The sequence below is a fragment of the Anomalospiza imberbis genome, chromosome 7, assembly GCF_031753505.1.
Source record: "Anomalospiza imberbis isolate Cuckoo-Finch-1a 21T00152 chromosome 7, ASM3175350v1, whole genome shotgun sequence".
In the NCBI taxonomy this organism is placed as follows: domain Eukaryota; kingdom Metazoa; phylum Chordata; class Aves; order Passeriformes; family Viduidae; genus Anomalospiza; species Anomalospiza imberbis.
In genome coordinates this window covers 17582769-17602033 of record NC_089687.1, presented here as the reverse complement: position 1 = coordinate 17602033, position 19265 = coordinate 17582769, and the positions used below count along the sequence as shown (strand labels likewise).

The 19265-nt window shown below is 37.5% G+C and overlaps 1 long non-coding RNA gene across 1 annotated transcript; it reads left to right on the top strand.

The window, feature by feature from the left end:
- The first annotated feature begins 3225 nt into the window (after positions 1 to 3225).
- Positions 3226 to 8042, top strand: LOC137477605 (uncharacterized). The gene is made up of 3 exons (XR_011001086.1): positions 3226 to 3332; positions 3538 to 3633; positions 7665 to 8042. It is a non-coding gene; the product is annotated as an uncharacterized lncRNA (long non-coding RNA).
- Positions 8043 to 19265: the final 11223 nt, after the last annotated feature.

Here is a 19265-nt window from a genome sequence, read left to right as displayed (position 1 = left end):
ATAATTCCTCATGAGGGATTCAGTTAATTGAACATACCTTTCAAAACATAATCTATGGGTTAATTAAGCTCAGCAAATGTAAAATTTGAAACCACATACCCTCTATTGGCAGCAAAGTTAGCGACTTTTTTTTAATTCCTTTTTATCCAATGCTACTAATGATTGCTTTGCACAGGCATATAATACATGCAGGTAGCATGACTACATCCAAAACAGAAGTTAAGTTTTTGATTTCACTGTCAGGGATCAAAAGTCTTTTTTTTTTATACATACATCAACTCTTTCAATAACAAAATAAGAACTTATTGACGTTGAGTAGATTTCATAGCTTGTAGAAAAGACACATATCATTGTAATGTGTGAAATTTTAATCAGAAATGTTGTGAAGGATAAAGGTAAACTGACTGCTATAATTAATGTGTTCTGCCACAGATATTTAGCTGACACATTTGAGAAGTGTGGTTTATGTTAACTATTCCACTGCTTGAATTCTGTCCTTGCTAAATGATGGTACTGTTTGACAGTTTTAAGTTGCTTTCCTGCCTTCAGTAAAGTTTTTCTTCATCTAGCATATGATCCTGTAAAACAGAAACTTGCAGTACTGCAGTGGTAGGTGGACAATAGACATGCTGATGTAGATGTGCTGGGTAATATATGTTAAACCTGCTAGCAAAAGTTGTCAGGCTTGAACCACTTGAATATTGCCTTTCTTCTCCCTTCCTTTTTCAGCATTTCAAATATTCTATTTATTTAATCATTCAGTTTATGGAGACTTGTGCCCACAGCCATAATCTCTTGAATAATAAAAGGTTATCTTACCCATGGAATGAAAATTACTAAAATCTATTACCACAACAATAACAAGGATAGAGTTATAAGAAGATTATTGTTCTCAAAACAAAATGCCTATCTGTTACATTTAACGCATTTTTGGAAAAAGCCCAAGGCCCTGATTCTGCCACTGTTCCTTGCATTGAGTAGAACCATATGGTCCCATTGGAGTTGATCTAACTGCTTTTGGAGTATGCTACCACTCAAAATAAATAAGACTGGCAGGATCTGGCCCTGAATGAGCACATGGGCTCTGCACCCTGCCCTAGAGGTTAATAAACTGGGTAAGAAAATTCCAGGGCTGAAGGGGATTCAGCTGAGAAGGCCCTCTCTGATACAAGCTCCCACCCCTCCAGATGCAGGGCCTCTTAAGGGAAATGCTCATTCAACATACATTCACTTTAGAGGGTTTTTTAAGATATATTCTTTTCACATATAATTTATATATTGTCCTATTTCCAGAAGCAATGAGCTGCCTGTGTAACTAATTGCTTTAAAGAAGGAATGACAACCTGGGACAGGCAGAATTGTATTTGTCATTCTGAAGCAAGAGAAAGGATTTTCTGGTGCAGATAATATTTGGTCTCACAACCAACAGAATTTGTTTTGCAGTCCTTAGGCACCCAGCTTCTCTCTGCCCAGTAAAGACTATCCTAAATGCGTATTTTATTTTCCAAGCAGATAGCATCTTTAAAAAATTGCTCTTGCAAATAGAAAAAAAATTGTTAACTTTTGCCGCATCAGTACAGCACATTACAGGGCATATTTTCAAAGGGTACTGGGTTATGAGTATGCAAAATAAATCCCTATGATCTGTCTGAAATAGATGATTAAAGTGATTTCCTCGGAGTGCTAATAGAGAGAAAAGTATCACCTACAAAAAAATCCCATACTAAAAGCCAGGGATTCTGATTCTTTACTTTGCTTCTGCTTCAGATATATCAGTCTTACCTGAAAAGATCTACTGCAGGCGCCTCTTGCCATGCCAGTATGGGTGTGCAGCAGACAAAAGACATACCAGAAAGGGGAAGACAGATATGCCACTTAAATTAAATAGGAAATGAATTGGCCAGCAAGTTGGCATGTCTGCTGAGACAAATCATAGACAACATGTCTCTCAACAACAGAACTTATTTGTTTTCTCTTGCCAACAGATTCATCACTGCCCAGGCAAAACAGGCAAAATACATTAGTGTCATGGTAAACTGATAAAGAGAAGTGCCTCAATCTAGCATCCTCAATGGCGAAAGTCTTAGGGCTGTATTGATCTGTGTTATATAAATCTTGTTTTCTGTCTGCAGAAGTGAATCAGGAATGACCCTTAAGGTTAACAAACATTGTAATGTCTTTCAGCTGGGGCAGATGCCTATGCGCTCCACACATTGTATTTGGTCAAGTCCCATCTTGTCATTTTACTGCCAAGGAGCTTAACTAATTGCTGGCAATCATAAGACAGTTTGATGGAAGCAAAGAATTCCTACAATTGTTGCCCCTCTCCCTTTTTTTCCTCAGCCTTAACAAGCACTCAAAGCCATGTAGCGGAAAACAATCAACACTGAATTAGTCAGCAGGAGTCTTAGCTGAGCTGGAACTTTATGTAATTGGCATGTCATGTCCGTACATAGCCAGAAGCAGGCCTGATTAAGCTGATGTATTTTGTTTCAGTAAACTTTTACAAAAGCCACTTTACCTCCTCTTGTTTGGTTGCACGTCATAGCATGTACTTAACATGACATTTTTCTCCAAAGCAAAGGCGCTAGACAGTCACTACAGGCATTTTGGACTGGAGAAGTATTATCATTCTGGAATGTGTAATATTACATAAGAATCGAGCCTCTAGAAAGAGCCAGTAACTAAAGAAGCAAGTTAATTATCGAAGCATAGCTCTTACACCAAACTTCTTTGGTTTCCGTTCACAACTTCATTTTCTACAGCCTTTTTAAGCAGGTTTGAGAAAACAAGATTCTAGTTCAAGTCTTGTTAGAACTATTTCCAATTAAACTTGCATAGTTTTCTTGGGGTTTAGTAAAATGATTCCCATGCAATAAAGAATCCTTCCAACAGAGATACTACTCAGGGCACTTAAGCAGTCCACCCTATCCGATCCAATAAAATTTTACTGTGCATTTTACTTCGCCCTACAGATAGATTTAGTCTTAAAATGCTAAAAATGCCAGTCTGTATGGAAAAAGAAAGTATCTAATCCTTCTCACTAAAAGTAAATCATAAAGCTTAAGGTACGCCAGCTGTATTCTTTCGTAGTAGGGTCCTTTTTGTCATAACCTTAAATCAAATGCTATAGTTGAACTTGGCATAGATTATTAAAGCTAAAAGAGTGAGTATTTCGTGCTTCTATTACGTCATAGTTGACAATATAAAGACAAGATTCAGGGAACTAATGGAGCTTTTTTCCTTTTGTCATATAAAGGTCAAGCTAGTTTTCCACATTTTATATGTGTGTCATTCTCAATATAGCAACAGAATCTCATATAGAAAACAATGTAAGTAAATGTCTCTATGAAGCTACTAGTCACCTGATCAAAAGCCAATGTTGAAAAACACTTCTAATGACTTTCTCTTATGCATCAGTGCACCTACTAATGAGCTGCCAGAAAAGGCTTTGCAAAGCTTTGCTAAGATAGAGCAGGAATGTGAGAAGCCTGAGATCTAACTTCCCTGCTGTGATCCCTGCCTTTCTACTAACAGGGAGCCCAGGCGCGGAGCTACTAATGAGCATGCTGGAGAGAGTGTCCAGCCCAGCTCCAGCTAGAGACAATCCACCTGTCTGCTCTCCAATGCAGGGTATGTGCATGACAGTAAGACACCCCGTTGTATTTTTTCCTTAAATAATTTAGGTGTTTATTGATTTTCTTCAGATTTTTATTTTGGGGCTTTTTTCTTATTGTTTTGGCTTAGTTTGGCTTATTTTTTTTTGCATTGACCTTGCTCTCAGTAGCAACTCTCACTGTCTTTGGAAGAAAGTAACAAGTTTCAAATGGAGGTTTTCCCTCCATAACTATTATTTGACTTGATCTAAGGAAAACAGTGCTGTTATAGCACATAACGCTCTCCAGAATTTCAACTTTATTCCTCCTATAACATAATCATGCATCCTTAGCTTGATATTACAAAGATGGTAAACCAATATTAACAACTTGTAAAAAAGGCTCCAAATGTCCTTTATTTGAAGAGGAAAAAACAAAAAAGATATAACAGCTGCCAGACACTAAAAATAGTGCAAATTGCATAAATTAGAGCCCACATTTCAAAGGCACCACACTCAACATCTTTATCTACAGTCAAAAGCCAGCAGGATACTGGTATGAAACATTTACTTAACTCTGTTTGCAGAAATTCTGTATGAATGGAATAGTTACCACAGGATACCTTTCAACTCCAAGCTGCTCACATAACACATCATGACCATACCTAGCTCCCTTTGGGCTTTTCTTGAGGTTACCCTGCCATTTAATATTTTGTTAGCCAAAGAGACAGGTTTGCAGAACAGACACTGGTTAACATTGCCAGTTAGCAGTAGGATGTCACAATTACTCTGAAAGAAATACAAAAATGTAGCAATGGGAATCAGTGATAAATTTCCTGCATTGTGCTCCAGATTGTCAATGGGAAAAGCTATTTAAGCCAGCCAAATTATTTGCTATTTCCACTTCTTGTTTGCCTCTGTTTCCTATCTGAGTTTTGACATTAGAAAACCTCTAGTATGTTGCACCTAGGAAAAAAATGTGTCCTCAGTGCACTATTGATCTCCCATAGTTTCTTCAACTAAGTCTTCACCGTTATGAAAAACTGTCTCAGGTATCTATAGTCTCCTGTTGATACAAATTCTCACTGACGTTAATGGGATTTGAGTGTGCACACTGCATAGGGAAAAGAAAACACACTACTGGTGCTCAGGACTAATACTTGGAAAATTTAGTATTAAAATACAGTAGTATTGTAAGCACACTCACCTCCACACTTGTAGGCAGTCATTCTGAGTAGGAGCTTTAATTTTCAACTCAGTGAGTTCTCTTTCTGACAATATTTTATAAATATTTTTTTTTCTTTTTTTCCTAACACTTCAGCTCTCATCTCAGCTTTCCATTCTTAGAATATTACTAATTTTTTGCTGAAAAGCGAACTCAACAATTTTTAAAACTTTCCCAATTTCCATCATTTCAGCTGACTTTACAGGGACACTTTGAATATGAAATCTTGAAAAAATAAATGTTGGGAGTAAATTTCATGCATGAAGAAATAAGTTATTCAGGTGTATAAAAGTTTGAAAATGCTAGTAAACTTGCTTTGGCCAGATTTTTCTGAATAACTAGTGCATTAAATGAAAGATCTCATATAAATGCTTCACTATTCTTCTTGATATTTGGCCTTAATAAATACCTAAATGGTGCCTGGTAAGGCCATCCTTTAAAGATGCTGGAGAGAGTCACCAGATTTATGGAAGAAAAAAGTACCAATAGAGGATCCTGAGCAGCAAAAAAACATCTTCTAGGGGGAAATGCTGGGGCCTCCAGTGCTTCTGTAAACACTCTTTGGCTGCTAAAGAAATCTTGCAGCATGGAACTCTCATCCTTCATGTTTCTACCATACTGCAAACTCCTCTCAGATCAGTGAGAAACAGTAACTTTGTTCTGCTGAACTGGTAATGTTGGCTTGGTACTATCATCCCTCTTGTTGGGGAGTTCTTTAGCACTTGGTATCATTCAGCCTTGCACACTGAATGAGCCTGAGGCAGATCTGTTCTGTGGTGAGGTACAGCTTACAGACCAGAAGAACTCAGTGGAAGGAAATCAGGCACATAAAAAAAATTGGGTGCAGTTTCTGACAGCATACACCTTCAGACAAGGTCCAGGGAAGGGAGGAACATTCCTACTCCTCTGCTCTTCTTCTATCCTGTTCTGGTCTTCCAAACTCCCAGGATGAACAAAGTTGCCTATATCTAACATAACTCATTTCATTTCCTAGGAACATTAGGTTACAAAGAAGGGGTAAAATCTACCCCTCTTAATAAACTGCAAAGCCTAGCTCTTACATGAGATAACTCATATAAACTCTTTTGCTGTATTTTTCTGTAAAGTGTTCTGTGCCTATTAGTGCATCAGCCCTATTCTCTGAGGATATACTGTATAATAGAATTAAGAGTGTTTTGAAATTGTCAATCATCTTTCAATCTGTGCAGTGAAGGAGACACGTGAAAGAATGGAGCTTTTCAAGCTTTATCTCAAAAATTAGTTTATCAAAAAATTTCTGTGAAATATTTTCCTGGTGAATGCCCATATTTTTCAGAATTTCAAATGGAAAACTTCAAAGTGTGTTGATAAAAATCTATTACTGTACTGTTGTAAATATTTTTTATTATTTGATTTATTTGAGTAAAAAAATACAGTAACATTACAAACTCAGTACAGAGTATGTCATCAGAAAAGATTATCTTTCAAAAAATTTCTTTTATCTCTTTAAGTTTTTTGCTACAGGGAAGACTTTTTAAAAAATAATTTCTTACTTTTTCAGAATGAAAGAATCAATATTGTTTGATAAACTCTGATTTATCATTAGCTCACACTTCTGCTGGTGGTTTGACAACTGAGTTTTTCCTCTCACATAATCCTGGCATGAAATAAATACTGCCTTTAATAATTTTGATTCATTAGCAGGAAAGGTTGGTTTCCCCAAAGTAGCTGAAATATATGTGGATTTATGAGTCAGAGCAGGAGACCTCTGTAAAAGATAGCAACAATTTACAGAGAGTTCCGAGAAGACTAATAGAAATGGTTATGAGGCTGGAAGACATGTATACATATAATTTCACAGAGTCATAAGTAAGACATATGGAGAGAATGATAACAGTCTAAATTTTTAAAGCGTATTAGCAAGAGCGATAGAGAAAAAATTAGACTGAATATTAAAAAAAAATTTCTGAAAATGAGCTGAGTTAGGCAGTTGAATAGTCTCCAAAGGACTGATGGGAACCCAACTGCAAGATACATTACAACTACACTAAGAGGGCCATTGGGGTGACCTGCCAGGTTTTACTTTTTTCCATACTGGTCTTCAAAGAACTGAAGTACTAGAAAGTCAGAAGAAAACAGAATGGAGAAGTTTCAGATCCGAGGCTGCCTTGATATTATTATTTTATATCTTAGCTGAGATTTGCAATTTCCTGTCATCTTATCTGGGTTCCTTGGTCAACTCTGGGTGTTAAGTCAATGAGATGCTGAATGACTTACCTTGGCTGCTGGTAAAGTTAATGTGTTATAACAGATTTTATATGTGATGATTTATGTATTTAGCATTTTTATATCAATAATTACTGTACATGTTATACGACCATTTCATAAAATTACACATCACCATAAAATAACTGTATATGGCATATTTAATTTTGAACTTCCAAAGACAAAAAATGGAAGTAGTTACAATAATCATTATTTTCAATTTTATGTAGTTAAGTGGTTTTACAAAAAAAAAATAGCCTTCCAAATTACATAGTTATAATGTGTTAATGGTAGCATAACATGTCATTACATTATGCAGCTTAATTTCATAGATATTATATATAGTTGGATATTTTAGACTCTTTTATCCTTACAGTTATTACAAGACGCTGATTTCTTTCAAACCATATTCCGCTTAACACTTACACAGTATAACCTTTGATGATCCAATTCATTTGGACACTTGGATCACAAAAGAAATTGGTGCTATTGCATTTATTTCTTATTATGAAATGGGAACACTGCTCCCATTCCTTGCAGTTTTCTCTGTGAACTCTTCCTTCTTTATTTTTCCCTACTTATAAAACATGTTCTTCCAAGACCGCTGATGGGACAAGAGTGCTGCTTAGAGAGAAAAGGATGATGAAAGTCACCTTGTCTGTGCTTTTCTGATAGTTACCTATGAGGCTTGGATACATCCTACCTAACTTTATAATGGGGCACATAATCTCAGTACTTCAGTAAAGTTCTTGGAGTCAGGTGGGATGCATCTGGGACTAAAAATCCCTAGACAGCCTTAAGGTATCTAACTCAAACCTTTAAATTATGCCATTGCACCCTATTGTCCTGTTGTTCTATATGTGTGACTTCAGGAGACTCAAGGGCAAAGAGTAGTTTTGTGTCAAAAAAATGAAAGAACAGATGGTGCAAAAATCCACCAAAACTCTCTGATGCTTACAACAAAAAAGAACTTCAAATACTTCTGATGTTTTGCCTTGATTTCTTAGATAAACTTCATCTCTTTTTGATCCACCCTCAAAGCATTCAGACTCTTTTGGATTTTTAATTTGCCATCTTCTCTATTTACTTTTCTTTTAAGGTATGTTGTCTAAAAATTTTAATTAGCATGGAATTCATTTTGTCCTCGAGGTCACTAATGAATATATTGAATAATGCTGATTCCAGTTCCTGACCCCTAAGTATTCCCATCAACACAGCCTCCCAGTCACTTGCAGCTACATTTGCAATATCTCTTTATCTGCTATTTGTAATTTCTTTCTTCAGCCATATATAATTATGGCTCTATAGAAGCATGCCTCATCATATTTAAAAGAATTCTCCTTGACCAAACTGCACTACTGGAAAGGTAACTTTATGTCTGCTCACTCTCAACTCTGTCTAGCCAGTTGGGCTGGAGGATGATGTACAGAGAAGATAAGCTATTCTGATGATTCTTCTCCACACTTCCCATTGGGAATGATTTATGACACATCAAGTCCCTCAAACATTGCTCAGGTGTTTTCTTGGAAAGTTAAATCAGCATAGTCCATTAGCGGGCTGGGAATTATGCAGGGTAACCAACAGTCTCTCCCATGCCTGTCCTCTCCTTCGGTTAGCACAGGCAAAGCATAGACACAGACTGCTTCTTCTTGGAATAAAGCATGACTGGAAATGTTGGGCCATAGGTGATAACATAATCCATAGTACTGCAGATTTCTTAATCTTTCTTTCTGTTTTTTCTTTTTTTTTTTTTTTTTTTTTTTTTTGAAAATTAGCAGCCTCTTTCACAAAAGCACTAGGTTTAGAAGAGACTACAGTTACAAGAAATCAATTATTCCAAACCTTTAAAGGAAAGCATTTCTAGGTATAAAAAGAAAGCAGAAGAGAGTAAAGCATCACACAGTACAGATAAGAAAACATGATCTTTGCCTAAGGACCTTCCCCTTGCAGCAGAGTAAGACAGGTATTTTAGCTGTGATTCTTTCAGGTCATCTGTCTTTTCTGCATGCTCTTCTTGTACTGTAGTTAAAGGCTTATAAATCCAGCATATCTATATACCCTTTCAATTATAAAGTGATTGTTTATATCTAAGTTATTTGACTATGCCCTCTTGTATGGTCAGAATTCGCAAACAATTATCAGTTATGACTTGACACTTTCCTTAGAGTTTCTTTATCAGCTTCAAGAAGGACCTACTCTAACAACCTCTGCTGAAGGTTACTGTAGTCCCTTCCAGGGTTTTGGCAGTACAAATTGTTGTTTACGACTGAATTTCCTATGTCTACTTCACACCTTAACCACCATGTCTGCAGAGTCAAACTGACCCATAAATCCCTCACCAAGTTGTAGAGTCAGTCTGCTAATGGACTCTAGTAGCAGAGCCTTATGCAGGACAGCAACAATTAAAACATAAAAAGAAATCTAGTCAAGTATGTCTCTTTTTTACCAAAATACATTTCTTTGATTTGCTAGTATAAAGCAATACAACATCATCTAAACAATAAAATACACATAACAATTCTGATGTCTGTCTTCAGACTGGGACTGTGCATAGTCTGTTATGTGATACAGACTATCAAAGGAACAAACTAATCTCTAAATTCATTATTAGAGCCCTGGTAATATTCTCTGTCTTTCCATCATCTGAAAAGCTGGCAAATGTATGCTCTGCATCATCAGTGTAACAGTCTCCATATAACATTTCAATACATATTTCTGTAGTATTTGTACTACACACCAACAAAAATGGTTCCACTCGGCACTCAGCAGTGTACATATTTCTTAACAACTCTAACTAATCCCAACATTTCTGCAAGTGATTTTAACGCAGATCACAAATGCAAAAAAATATATATGCAGAACTGAACACACACACAGCCATATTTTGAAGAAATATAAACTTTAAATCTTCTAGGATTGATCAAAAATTCTTCTTCCAGAATAGAAGGTGTACTCTGAGAAATTGGACTATAAGTTCTAAATGGGAAAGTTTTATTACTGAGCTTTTTTATATTGACCTTTTTCATATTCTGTTGTGTATTTTAGGGATTTTGCACAACAGATTCCAAAGCAGTCCAAATTAACAATATCTTTCAATTTTCCTTAAAAATCTTTGCTGATTCAGAGGACAGATCTACTGCTTTCCCATTCTGTTTAATATGCCCCAGGAAATATGAAAGTCAATATAAAGCTAATTCAATAGAAATACTGCCAAAACAACAAAATATGGGTCTCTTTAACTGCCACCAAGCTGAAGGGTCCATAAAGATCTTTGACACAGGCCCTTCTTTTTCTCAACAGCTTTTTCTGAGATAACTTGATATTAATAACTAAGTATTCTGTTCCAATTGATGTTCAGCCATCCTCAGTCAGGACTTGCCTAATTCTCATACCAGGTTAGTCTGCAATGCCCACAGATTCTCCTCTTACCAAATCCTACTCTTACACTTCCTCCCAGAAAGGATGCTTTGCTCACCAGGGTGACATGATCCCCTTGTTTTCAGTGATAAAGCTCAGTGCCAGGCTATGATCACGACTAGTACTTGAAAAAATTGTTTGCAAAAACCACACGTAGCCTTATCCATCATAGTGGAAGAAAAAAAAAGGTAAATGTTCAAGTGAAAATAAAGTTTGCAAGTATTTCTGCCTAATACATTTTTCCCTAATGTGGTGCAGGAACACTAGCCCACTGTGTCCCCTGCAAGGCAATATGCACCTCTGGATCCTGCTGTACATACTGTACAACTGCAGACTTCTATATTCAAGAACTGCTAGACACGGGCTTTCAGCTACAGCTCCAAAGATAATCTTAACAACAACAAACCCAAAAAGGTTTGTTCAAAACCAGCAAAGATTATCTTTCTATGTTTTTGCTCCACAAAATTACATGACCTATAGGTTTATGAGTATCAGCACGTTCAATTACTTTCCTTTGTAAAAGTTTTTCCCTCTTACTCTAAACTGCATATGAAGCTGCATCTTCTGATATGTGTTTATACCTCATACATTTCCCTTCAACTTTAACTCTTCTAAGGGAGAATTACACAATTCAAATCTTCAGAATAAGCCAGAAATTCCAGGCTTTAGTCATTTGCCAGTCAGCAAAAGTTGCTGTGATTATGACTGTCAGCTACTCAGGAGCATGTTCATTTTCTTAGTTCAGCCACTTTTTTTGCAGGGCCATTGAAATGTTGTATCTATCTTTTCCATAATATTTTTTATCAAAACTTATGTGTGAACACTTCATAGAGGAGGTAAATGTCTTACCACATTTAAGAGAGAGAGAAAAATTAAGATACAAGGAGGCTGAGTATTTTTCCCAAAGTCTTTCAGTGGATGAGCAGCAGCAGTGCAGCCTAGGTTTCTTGGTGGTCTGCCCAAATAATGCCACATGATGATAGTCATGCCTTACTCCTTGCTAAGAAACCAGTAAAACCATAATACCATCAGAGCTGCAGAGGCAATCAACACTCTCTTGAGACAGGTGTTAGGTATTAGTTCCTAACATCTTGCTTGATTGGTTCATTTTTCATACAGTGACAACACATCACCTGAAGCACACAAGCACCCATTGGTACTATTTTCTAGCACTGGCCCTATAAGCAGGACAAACATCAGTAAAGCAGTGAACATCAGTAGCTCAGGAGCAATGTTCCACTAATAGGATTTTACCCTTTCATGTCAGCAGCAAGCTTAGTTTTACAACAGCTTAGGATAAATAAAAGGCATTTTATTGAATATTTTAGATGTGAAACCAAAGAATGCAGCAGTGGAAATAGCTACCTACTATACTTGTTAGCTCTTATACAAATATAGCAGGGTCTTATGGCCCATTCATTTTAAAAGGTGATGTATATTCTTCTTCCACAAGCATTGAATTGGAAGAAACAATCCAAACAAATCTAGACCAATGTCAGATGGATCATTTAAATTTTTGCTGTGAAAGACATTAATAATATTCCCATTTCAGTAATCATCTGTGAGTTTTAGAATTAACAAGCCAAAGAGGAAAAAAAGGGCCATTCAGAGATTCCAGGTTTTCTTTTGGCTAATGAAATGCAATCGTGTTAATTTACACTTGGAACACATAGGCAAGGTTTTACATCTGTTTTAAAACAAAGAGCATAATCTTAGAAATATTTTTAATGGTAATAAAATGTGAATCATGCAAATCATATACAGATAAGACCCTACTTTTCAGTGATTGGCAAGAGTGCATTCAGTAGAAAGAAGATTTTTACTCAGATATTTTCTCTCCATTCAGCATTTAAAAAAGAAGCTTTGGCATATCCAGCACACCAATTCTTCCAGGGCAAACTCATCTCGGTCTACACAGTCATAATTTAAACATTCAATCACATCAAATTAAGCAGTAGAAATAAAGAATTAACACATTTTAGCAAGATTACAAGAATGCCCATTTTTAAGTACTGCATTTTTTAAATTGCACCTAATAGGTCTTTCATTTTATTACAGTCATATGCTAAAACACTTTTGAAAAGAGTCCGACAAAAATTTCCTCTTTTAAACTGAAATAAACTCAAGCCCTGTATGCTCACAGGGAGAACCTGGCTTTTTTGGTTTTTTACCTTTAAATATAAATGCTTTCCTATAACCACAGCCCAGCAGGGAGGCAATGCCTCTTGGCAAAAAAAGTTATATTAAGTGCACTTGCTGGAACTGTTTATACTTTGTTCCTGAGAAATAGATTGAGTACTTGATAGTATAACACAATGAGAGGTACGGGTGGTGGAGATCGGATCGGATGCTTGGGCGGGGGGAGCGGGGAAGTGTTGCTACCCCAGGAATTTATTTTTAAAAGTGTCTGCTATTTCATGCAATCTGGTCTATTTCAAAGGCAAACAATTTGCTCTTCAGAAGTATCTTTATGAGCCCCAAGGGATGAAACTCATCCCTGGCAGAAATGATTTAGCAGTATCCAGAGAGGGGGTGAACTCCTTGAGAGGCAAGGGAATAATTTTTTGAAGGGTGGCAGAATTTTAACAAGGGCCTCTAGTGAGTTCTTGTGAACCCCTTTCAGCACATCACTGTTTTATTAAAATATTCTTCTCAAAATACTGAAACACTGACAGCTCCTGTAAGCTTGCCAAAAATTGAGTAAGGAATAAAAATAAAATGTTAACTTGACATGTGTGAATAATTTTGATTTGATGATAACACCTTTTGGAATCGAGGCCATATTCAAAGCTGACTCGTAACACATTCACATTTCTAACTTCCATGAAATAACTCAAACTTTTCAGGCATTGTTATGGTGCGGTGAAAGGAGGAGATGGTAGGAGCCGAGCTCAAGCTTCCCTCTAAGTGAAGATTAAAAATATCTTAGGTCTTTCTATCTGAACCTAGAGGGACCCAGGTCATATTTGGTATGCACGAAACAGGTTGGTTAATGCATGCTGGTTGGTTAAAGTAACAAACTGCAATCAAACTGAGCAAACACCAAAAGAAGGGGGTAATTTTGAGATAATTGATTTCTGAATCTGGACAAAGTACTGAGCAGATATTGTAAGGAACATCCATATTCTGACAGGATCCAACATTGCACTGTCTTGTGTGGGTCTGTTCTGCCTCTGGGTCTCACCTGGGCCTCTTCACACAGAGAGAGGCCAGTCAAAGAGGAAGCTCAAATTAACTATAAGAACATTTTTGGACAAACCCTTGATGTAATGATTTCTCTAAGATCAGCACCATGCACTATTTTCCACTCCCTACCACATTAGAACCTCAGATGGTCTACTTCAGCAGGGTAACACTGAACTGACTTTATTTCTCCCTCTGTCCCACCACACTGTTGTCTCTGTTCCTGAACTCTTAACAAGTAGCCACCACTTAATGACAGCAAGGCTGGCAGGGGAATGACTGTCAGTAGTGTTAATTTATCTATAAATCTCTGATCAAATGCTGTGGTCAGGAAACACGGGGAGCAAAGTTGAAGATGAAAAGAAAAAAAATTAAATAGATGAGCTATGAATAAGTGTGACCACAGTCAGATGTACCTCTGCACAGCTGTAATGACAGAAACACACCTCTTACAGAAAAAGGGCTGCAGGTTTCTACTAGGTACAAGAGTACTTGCACCCAAAAGTCATTCTCTATTTTCTTAGTGAGAAAAGAGTGTTCTTAGGCATTATATTTTTAGACATTCCTAAGGGCTTTGCAAGGGACTGTGACCTCCTTTGGGACAGTTTCTCAGCTAGACATGGCTGCTGCATGGTGTCTTGGGGGTGTAGTGCCATTTATCTCTAACTCATGTGACTTTCCCTTGTCTCCAGTTTATAAGTCAAAGTGATTAGTCAAGTTCTCAGAGCTCAATCGATTGTGTAAAAACATACACAACATAAACCCCCCTCCCTTACTTGCCTACTGACTCAGCCAGCCTGTAGATCCCTCAGCATGGCCGAGTTATGCAGTCTGCCTTGTGTTTGTGAATAGATTTAAATGCCACTCAGTACAAAAACACAGGTGAACTTGGCATATGACTTATGACTTGACATATAACGCTGACTCCTGTATGTATTTAATTCATTGTGGATCTGAAGTGCAACATTAAAGTGTAAAGTATTACTAATATGGCACAAGCCATTTTTAAGTCCTACCCAAAGGCATGACATTGATAAAGACTGGAAAACCTAATGGGCAAACAATGACTGGTATGTGAACCACCATTCAATGAGTCCAGAAAAGTTTGATCACCAGAAACCAAATTCAAGTGCTTTTTTTTTAAAAAGAGCATTAGGTTAGACAGGTAAAAGTAAGAAAATGGGTAAATGACATGCTCTGGACCCCACTTTTCTGCCATTTGGTGAACACACAAGATCAATGTAAATGTCTTTTAAATAGAGCTGGCTCATATTTTAAGTTTCTACTTAAATATTCTTCTCCTTCATATAAGTGAAGACTTTATATTTGTCCTGTATAGAGCACAGAACATGCAAAACAGTTGAAGAGTGAATGAGGAAGATTTAGGTGGATTCAATGAACAAGTTATGATACCTCTCTTTTCCCAAGTATAGAAAGTTTCTTTACACTATATACATAAAAGCAGGTAAACAACATATTATAGCTGAAATGCTGGTGTCACTAAAGTTAGCAAATTGGAGTTCAGACTCCACTGCATGTTAAACTCAGTCCTGTTAGATTAATAAAGGGTCTTCAAATCTATGAAGGCATAGTTTACAGACATTAGAGAAATAGATGTCATATTACTGTATATTTAGAAAGTGTATGCTGAGGAAAGATTTGAAATCTCTATTAGGATATTATTTGTCAGTAAGTCTGATGACAGGAATATTTGCCCTGATTTGCTATTATATAATCTCTTAATTTATTATCTAATTAGTTTCCCAAATGCCATATTTATCTGAAGTTCTCTCATCAAGTAATCCACCCTGATTAGATTTTCCCTCTCACTGGCTATAATAAACACTGGCTTTTTTCCTTCTTGAATGTGTCCTCTCAACTGCTAATTTATAAATTCTGTTTTTTCTCTTTCTGTGATAAGTTTTCCTTTTGTCATTTTTCCATATATCCTGGCACAGCCTTTTCTCAACTGCAGCCTTCCAATTATCTGTCTCTATGTACTCACCATGACTCTCCAAAATCCTGTTTCTCTTAAAATGGAGCAACTAGTCCTGATCAGCTCTTCCTTAGAAATACAAAGTACAAAATGCAGCAAGGTGCCACACCTAGGACTAGTTTCAGTGCACAACAGTCATCTTGATGGGCTCACCGAAACATAAAGACAAATGCACAGCCAAGGACAGGCATGGCTCAGAACTTGCCCATGTAGTCCTCGAGCCACAGACTACTGCACAGAGAACTCTTGTGCTGTTTCCAACACAGATTAGAGGAGGCATTCACAGAAAGAAAGAAATCCACTTTCAGCCCTCAGGAATGAAGTGCACACAATGGTAACAGGAGCAAGGACAGAGGGGATGAAAGACAATAGTCAGCAGGTGGCAGGAGGGCACAAATTTGAGTCTGCTATGGTATTATGGCAAAGTTGTAACGTCTTAGTAGGATGGTGAATGACAGAGTTGGGCAATGTTTCCTGTTGTTTCCCAGAAAACAGTGTCCTAAATGTACTTCCTATACCTTATCAGAAGATCGGGACAATCATCTCTCATTTTACCTAAAAAAATAAAGATCTGCTAGGTTCCCAATCTGCTCTTGCAACCTTTCCAGATTTTGAACATAAATGAAAAGGATATCAAAGATATTGAAATAAAGAGCTGCAGTGAGCCAGCACACTAGGACGGAGAGGAACCTGGTCCCAATGAAAGGTCACTGCACAAACCCAGCTCTGTTTCACTGCCACAGGTCATCTTTGGTCTACCAGCAGAGCTTTATGAATGCCTTGTGAATTTGCCATGTGGTTGCTCAGATCATGGCAACCTGCAATCTCCCAGCAGTCTGACACTCAGGACAGAACAGCCAAGTCTTTTTTCATCCCAAGTGTTGACCCCTAAAGGGCACCTAGAAAAGCAGTAGCATGTTTATGGGCTAGGGAGAGTGAGATGTGTATCTTGTTTCCACCTGCTCAGACTTGGAAGACATCACCTCCCTTTAACAGCTCATCTGGCTGCTTCAGGCTCTGGCTTCAGGCCACCTCATGATGGTACATGCACACAATTATGTTATCATTTCAAATGACAATTCATGACAAGCTGCTAGTAGGGTGATAGTCCTTCTTGCATGGTCCGCGTCTGCAGATTATTATAAACACTGACTGTGAGACAGGGCTCAGTGCTTCTCTCAGTCTTATCTGTCCAAATGTACCGACTTCTATGGTCTTTATCAGTGTAACTCACAGATTTTGACCCATTGCTTTTAGCCACCAGAAAAACAAATTTGAATGCTATGGTATAATGCATTTCAGTTAAAAGTACCCTTTACGCTGCCTTGACTTAAAGTGAATTTGCCAAGGCAAGTATCTCTGAAAGATCTATTTGTGAAATATCTTCTAGCTTGACATACTATATGAGACTAATTGAGCAATAGTGTTGCCAGTCATTGCTACTTAATTGTGTGATTGCTGTGGAACGCACAGCCCCGCAGCAAGGTTACGCTGCCAGACAGCTAAGTGGGAATCCCAAACACACCTGGACTGCAGGCCAGCCACTAATGAAGGGACCATTTCTAAACTGTGATCCTTCTTGTTTGCATTCCCTTTTCAGTGTTTCCAACAGCTAGTTGCACAGAAGAAATTAGTTAGGGAAACTATGGATTTTTAGTACCCTTTCTGAAGTGAATTTTAACAGCTAAGTAGTTGAACCTTATCTTTTTTTTTTTGAGTGTGTGATTTTTTTTCACAGAGCAGTGATTATGAACAAAGCTTCTAAAAAATATGCGTGCCCTTCATGCTGGAACATCCAAATTTCCATTTTAAGTTAATTGAATTTCTAAAAGGCAGTAACAGAAAGAAAAATTATTTTTACAGTGAGGTCTTATTATACACTGTTGTGTACTCTCACATTTGTCAGTATTACAATCATTACAGCACATATTTAAGTAAAATACACTCCTAGCCTCTGCACTGGAAATCAAACACCCTAGCCTCAATTTTAGGCACAAAAATCTAAATAATGTCACTGTTTTGCTAGGAAGTCCATAAGATAAAAAAAAAAGATATCTTAAGGATCTGTGGTTTAGAGCAAAAGGAAAGGCTCTCACACTGGTGTTTAGAGAGGCTGTTAGATGCAGGACTTCCTCTGAGAGCATTTCTTTAGGAGAAGAGCCAGTGTTGTGGTGCAAAACAAAGAGCCCTTCTCAGCAGAGTGTGCTCACAAGCACAACCAGGGCTGGCAGTATCACTGAGACAGAAATCTTATTCATCTGAAGATATGTTTCACTAACTATTTTTGGTAACTCGAGGAAAAGAACAGATTTGTAACACCTGTGCTTGCTGCAGGCTGTGAGGCAAAAGGTTTGGTAGGCTTCCCTGAGAGGCTGGTCCCTGGTGCCATCTTGTGTCGAGACCGTATCTATCCCCAGCCGTGAGAGGCCGGTGGCAAAGCTCTGGCTCCGCTGCAGCCACATCTCCATCTCTCTAACCCCAAAATATCTCCACGCCTTCAAGTGCTAATACTGACAGGTTGGTTGATACAGGATGTATCTCTGCTGCCACTGTCCTGCAAGACCTATCGCTGAACTCAAGGTTTGGCAATAAAAATTGGCTTTTTTTAAATTTTAAATTAGGCAGTGTGAATATTCTCTTTCCCCAAATTACTCTGGTAATATCATCAAAGTGATGTTGACTCAGGTGACAAGCCCGAATTTGTAGAATTCCTTTCAATGTGTCAGTCAGTGGCCAGTTGAATTCTTATCATTGTCCTTTGAGGCAGTTTAGAGGACAAGGTTTGAGAGCCCACTACTATAAAATACAATTCACAACTAAGAAATATGTATCCTTTTTCTAGCAAAAACACATGGCAGGAAAAAAATCAATGCCACACACCTGCCAATCACTTGAAATTTGATGTATTTAATAACCAGTTATTTAATTTGTTTGCTTGCAAAGGTGCTGTTTCCTGGGAGCATTCTGAGTGCCATGATGCTAAAAAAACCTCCCAACATGCGTATATAAAAATACTGAAACTTATTTAGGTTTTATGAATTTAGATACCTAACTTTGGCCACATGCTTTTTAAGGCATGGAGCTTTCCATGAATATGGGCCTCTGCCTGACCCAGTTAGGAACCAGTAAAAGGATAAAGAGTGTGTCTGGATTTTCTTTGAGTACTTGAAGTGATTATACTGTATGCAGCACTGTTCTAAAGCATAAAAATTGTGCTTTTGAGTATTTTATGTCTATGTGTTTCTAATATTTGTGTACCTCCTAGTTTTAACTAAGCTAGCAAGCAGAAACACTGTAGTGCCAGCAGAGCTGTTCTGGTCTTTAATCTGACCCAGATGAGAAACTACTAAAAATTTCACTAGGAAATCCAATCTTTGGAAATTGCCAGCATAAATTCTCAATCAAATAGGCCAAGGTAACTTCTGATAAGCTTCTGAACCCAGCCTCCAAGGCTTTTGATGTTCACAGTATATAGTACCATCTATAACATTTGCTACTTCTACTCCCTGCAAGCATGCTTCACCTCTCTCACTGCATCAGTTATTAACCCTATTTTTTCCTTTTTTGAACACACAGCTGTGGTTCACCTCTAATTTTGTTGCATT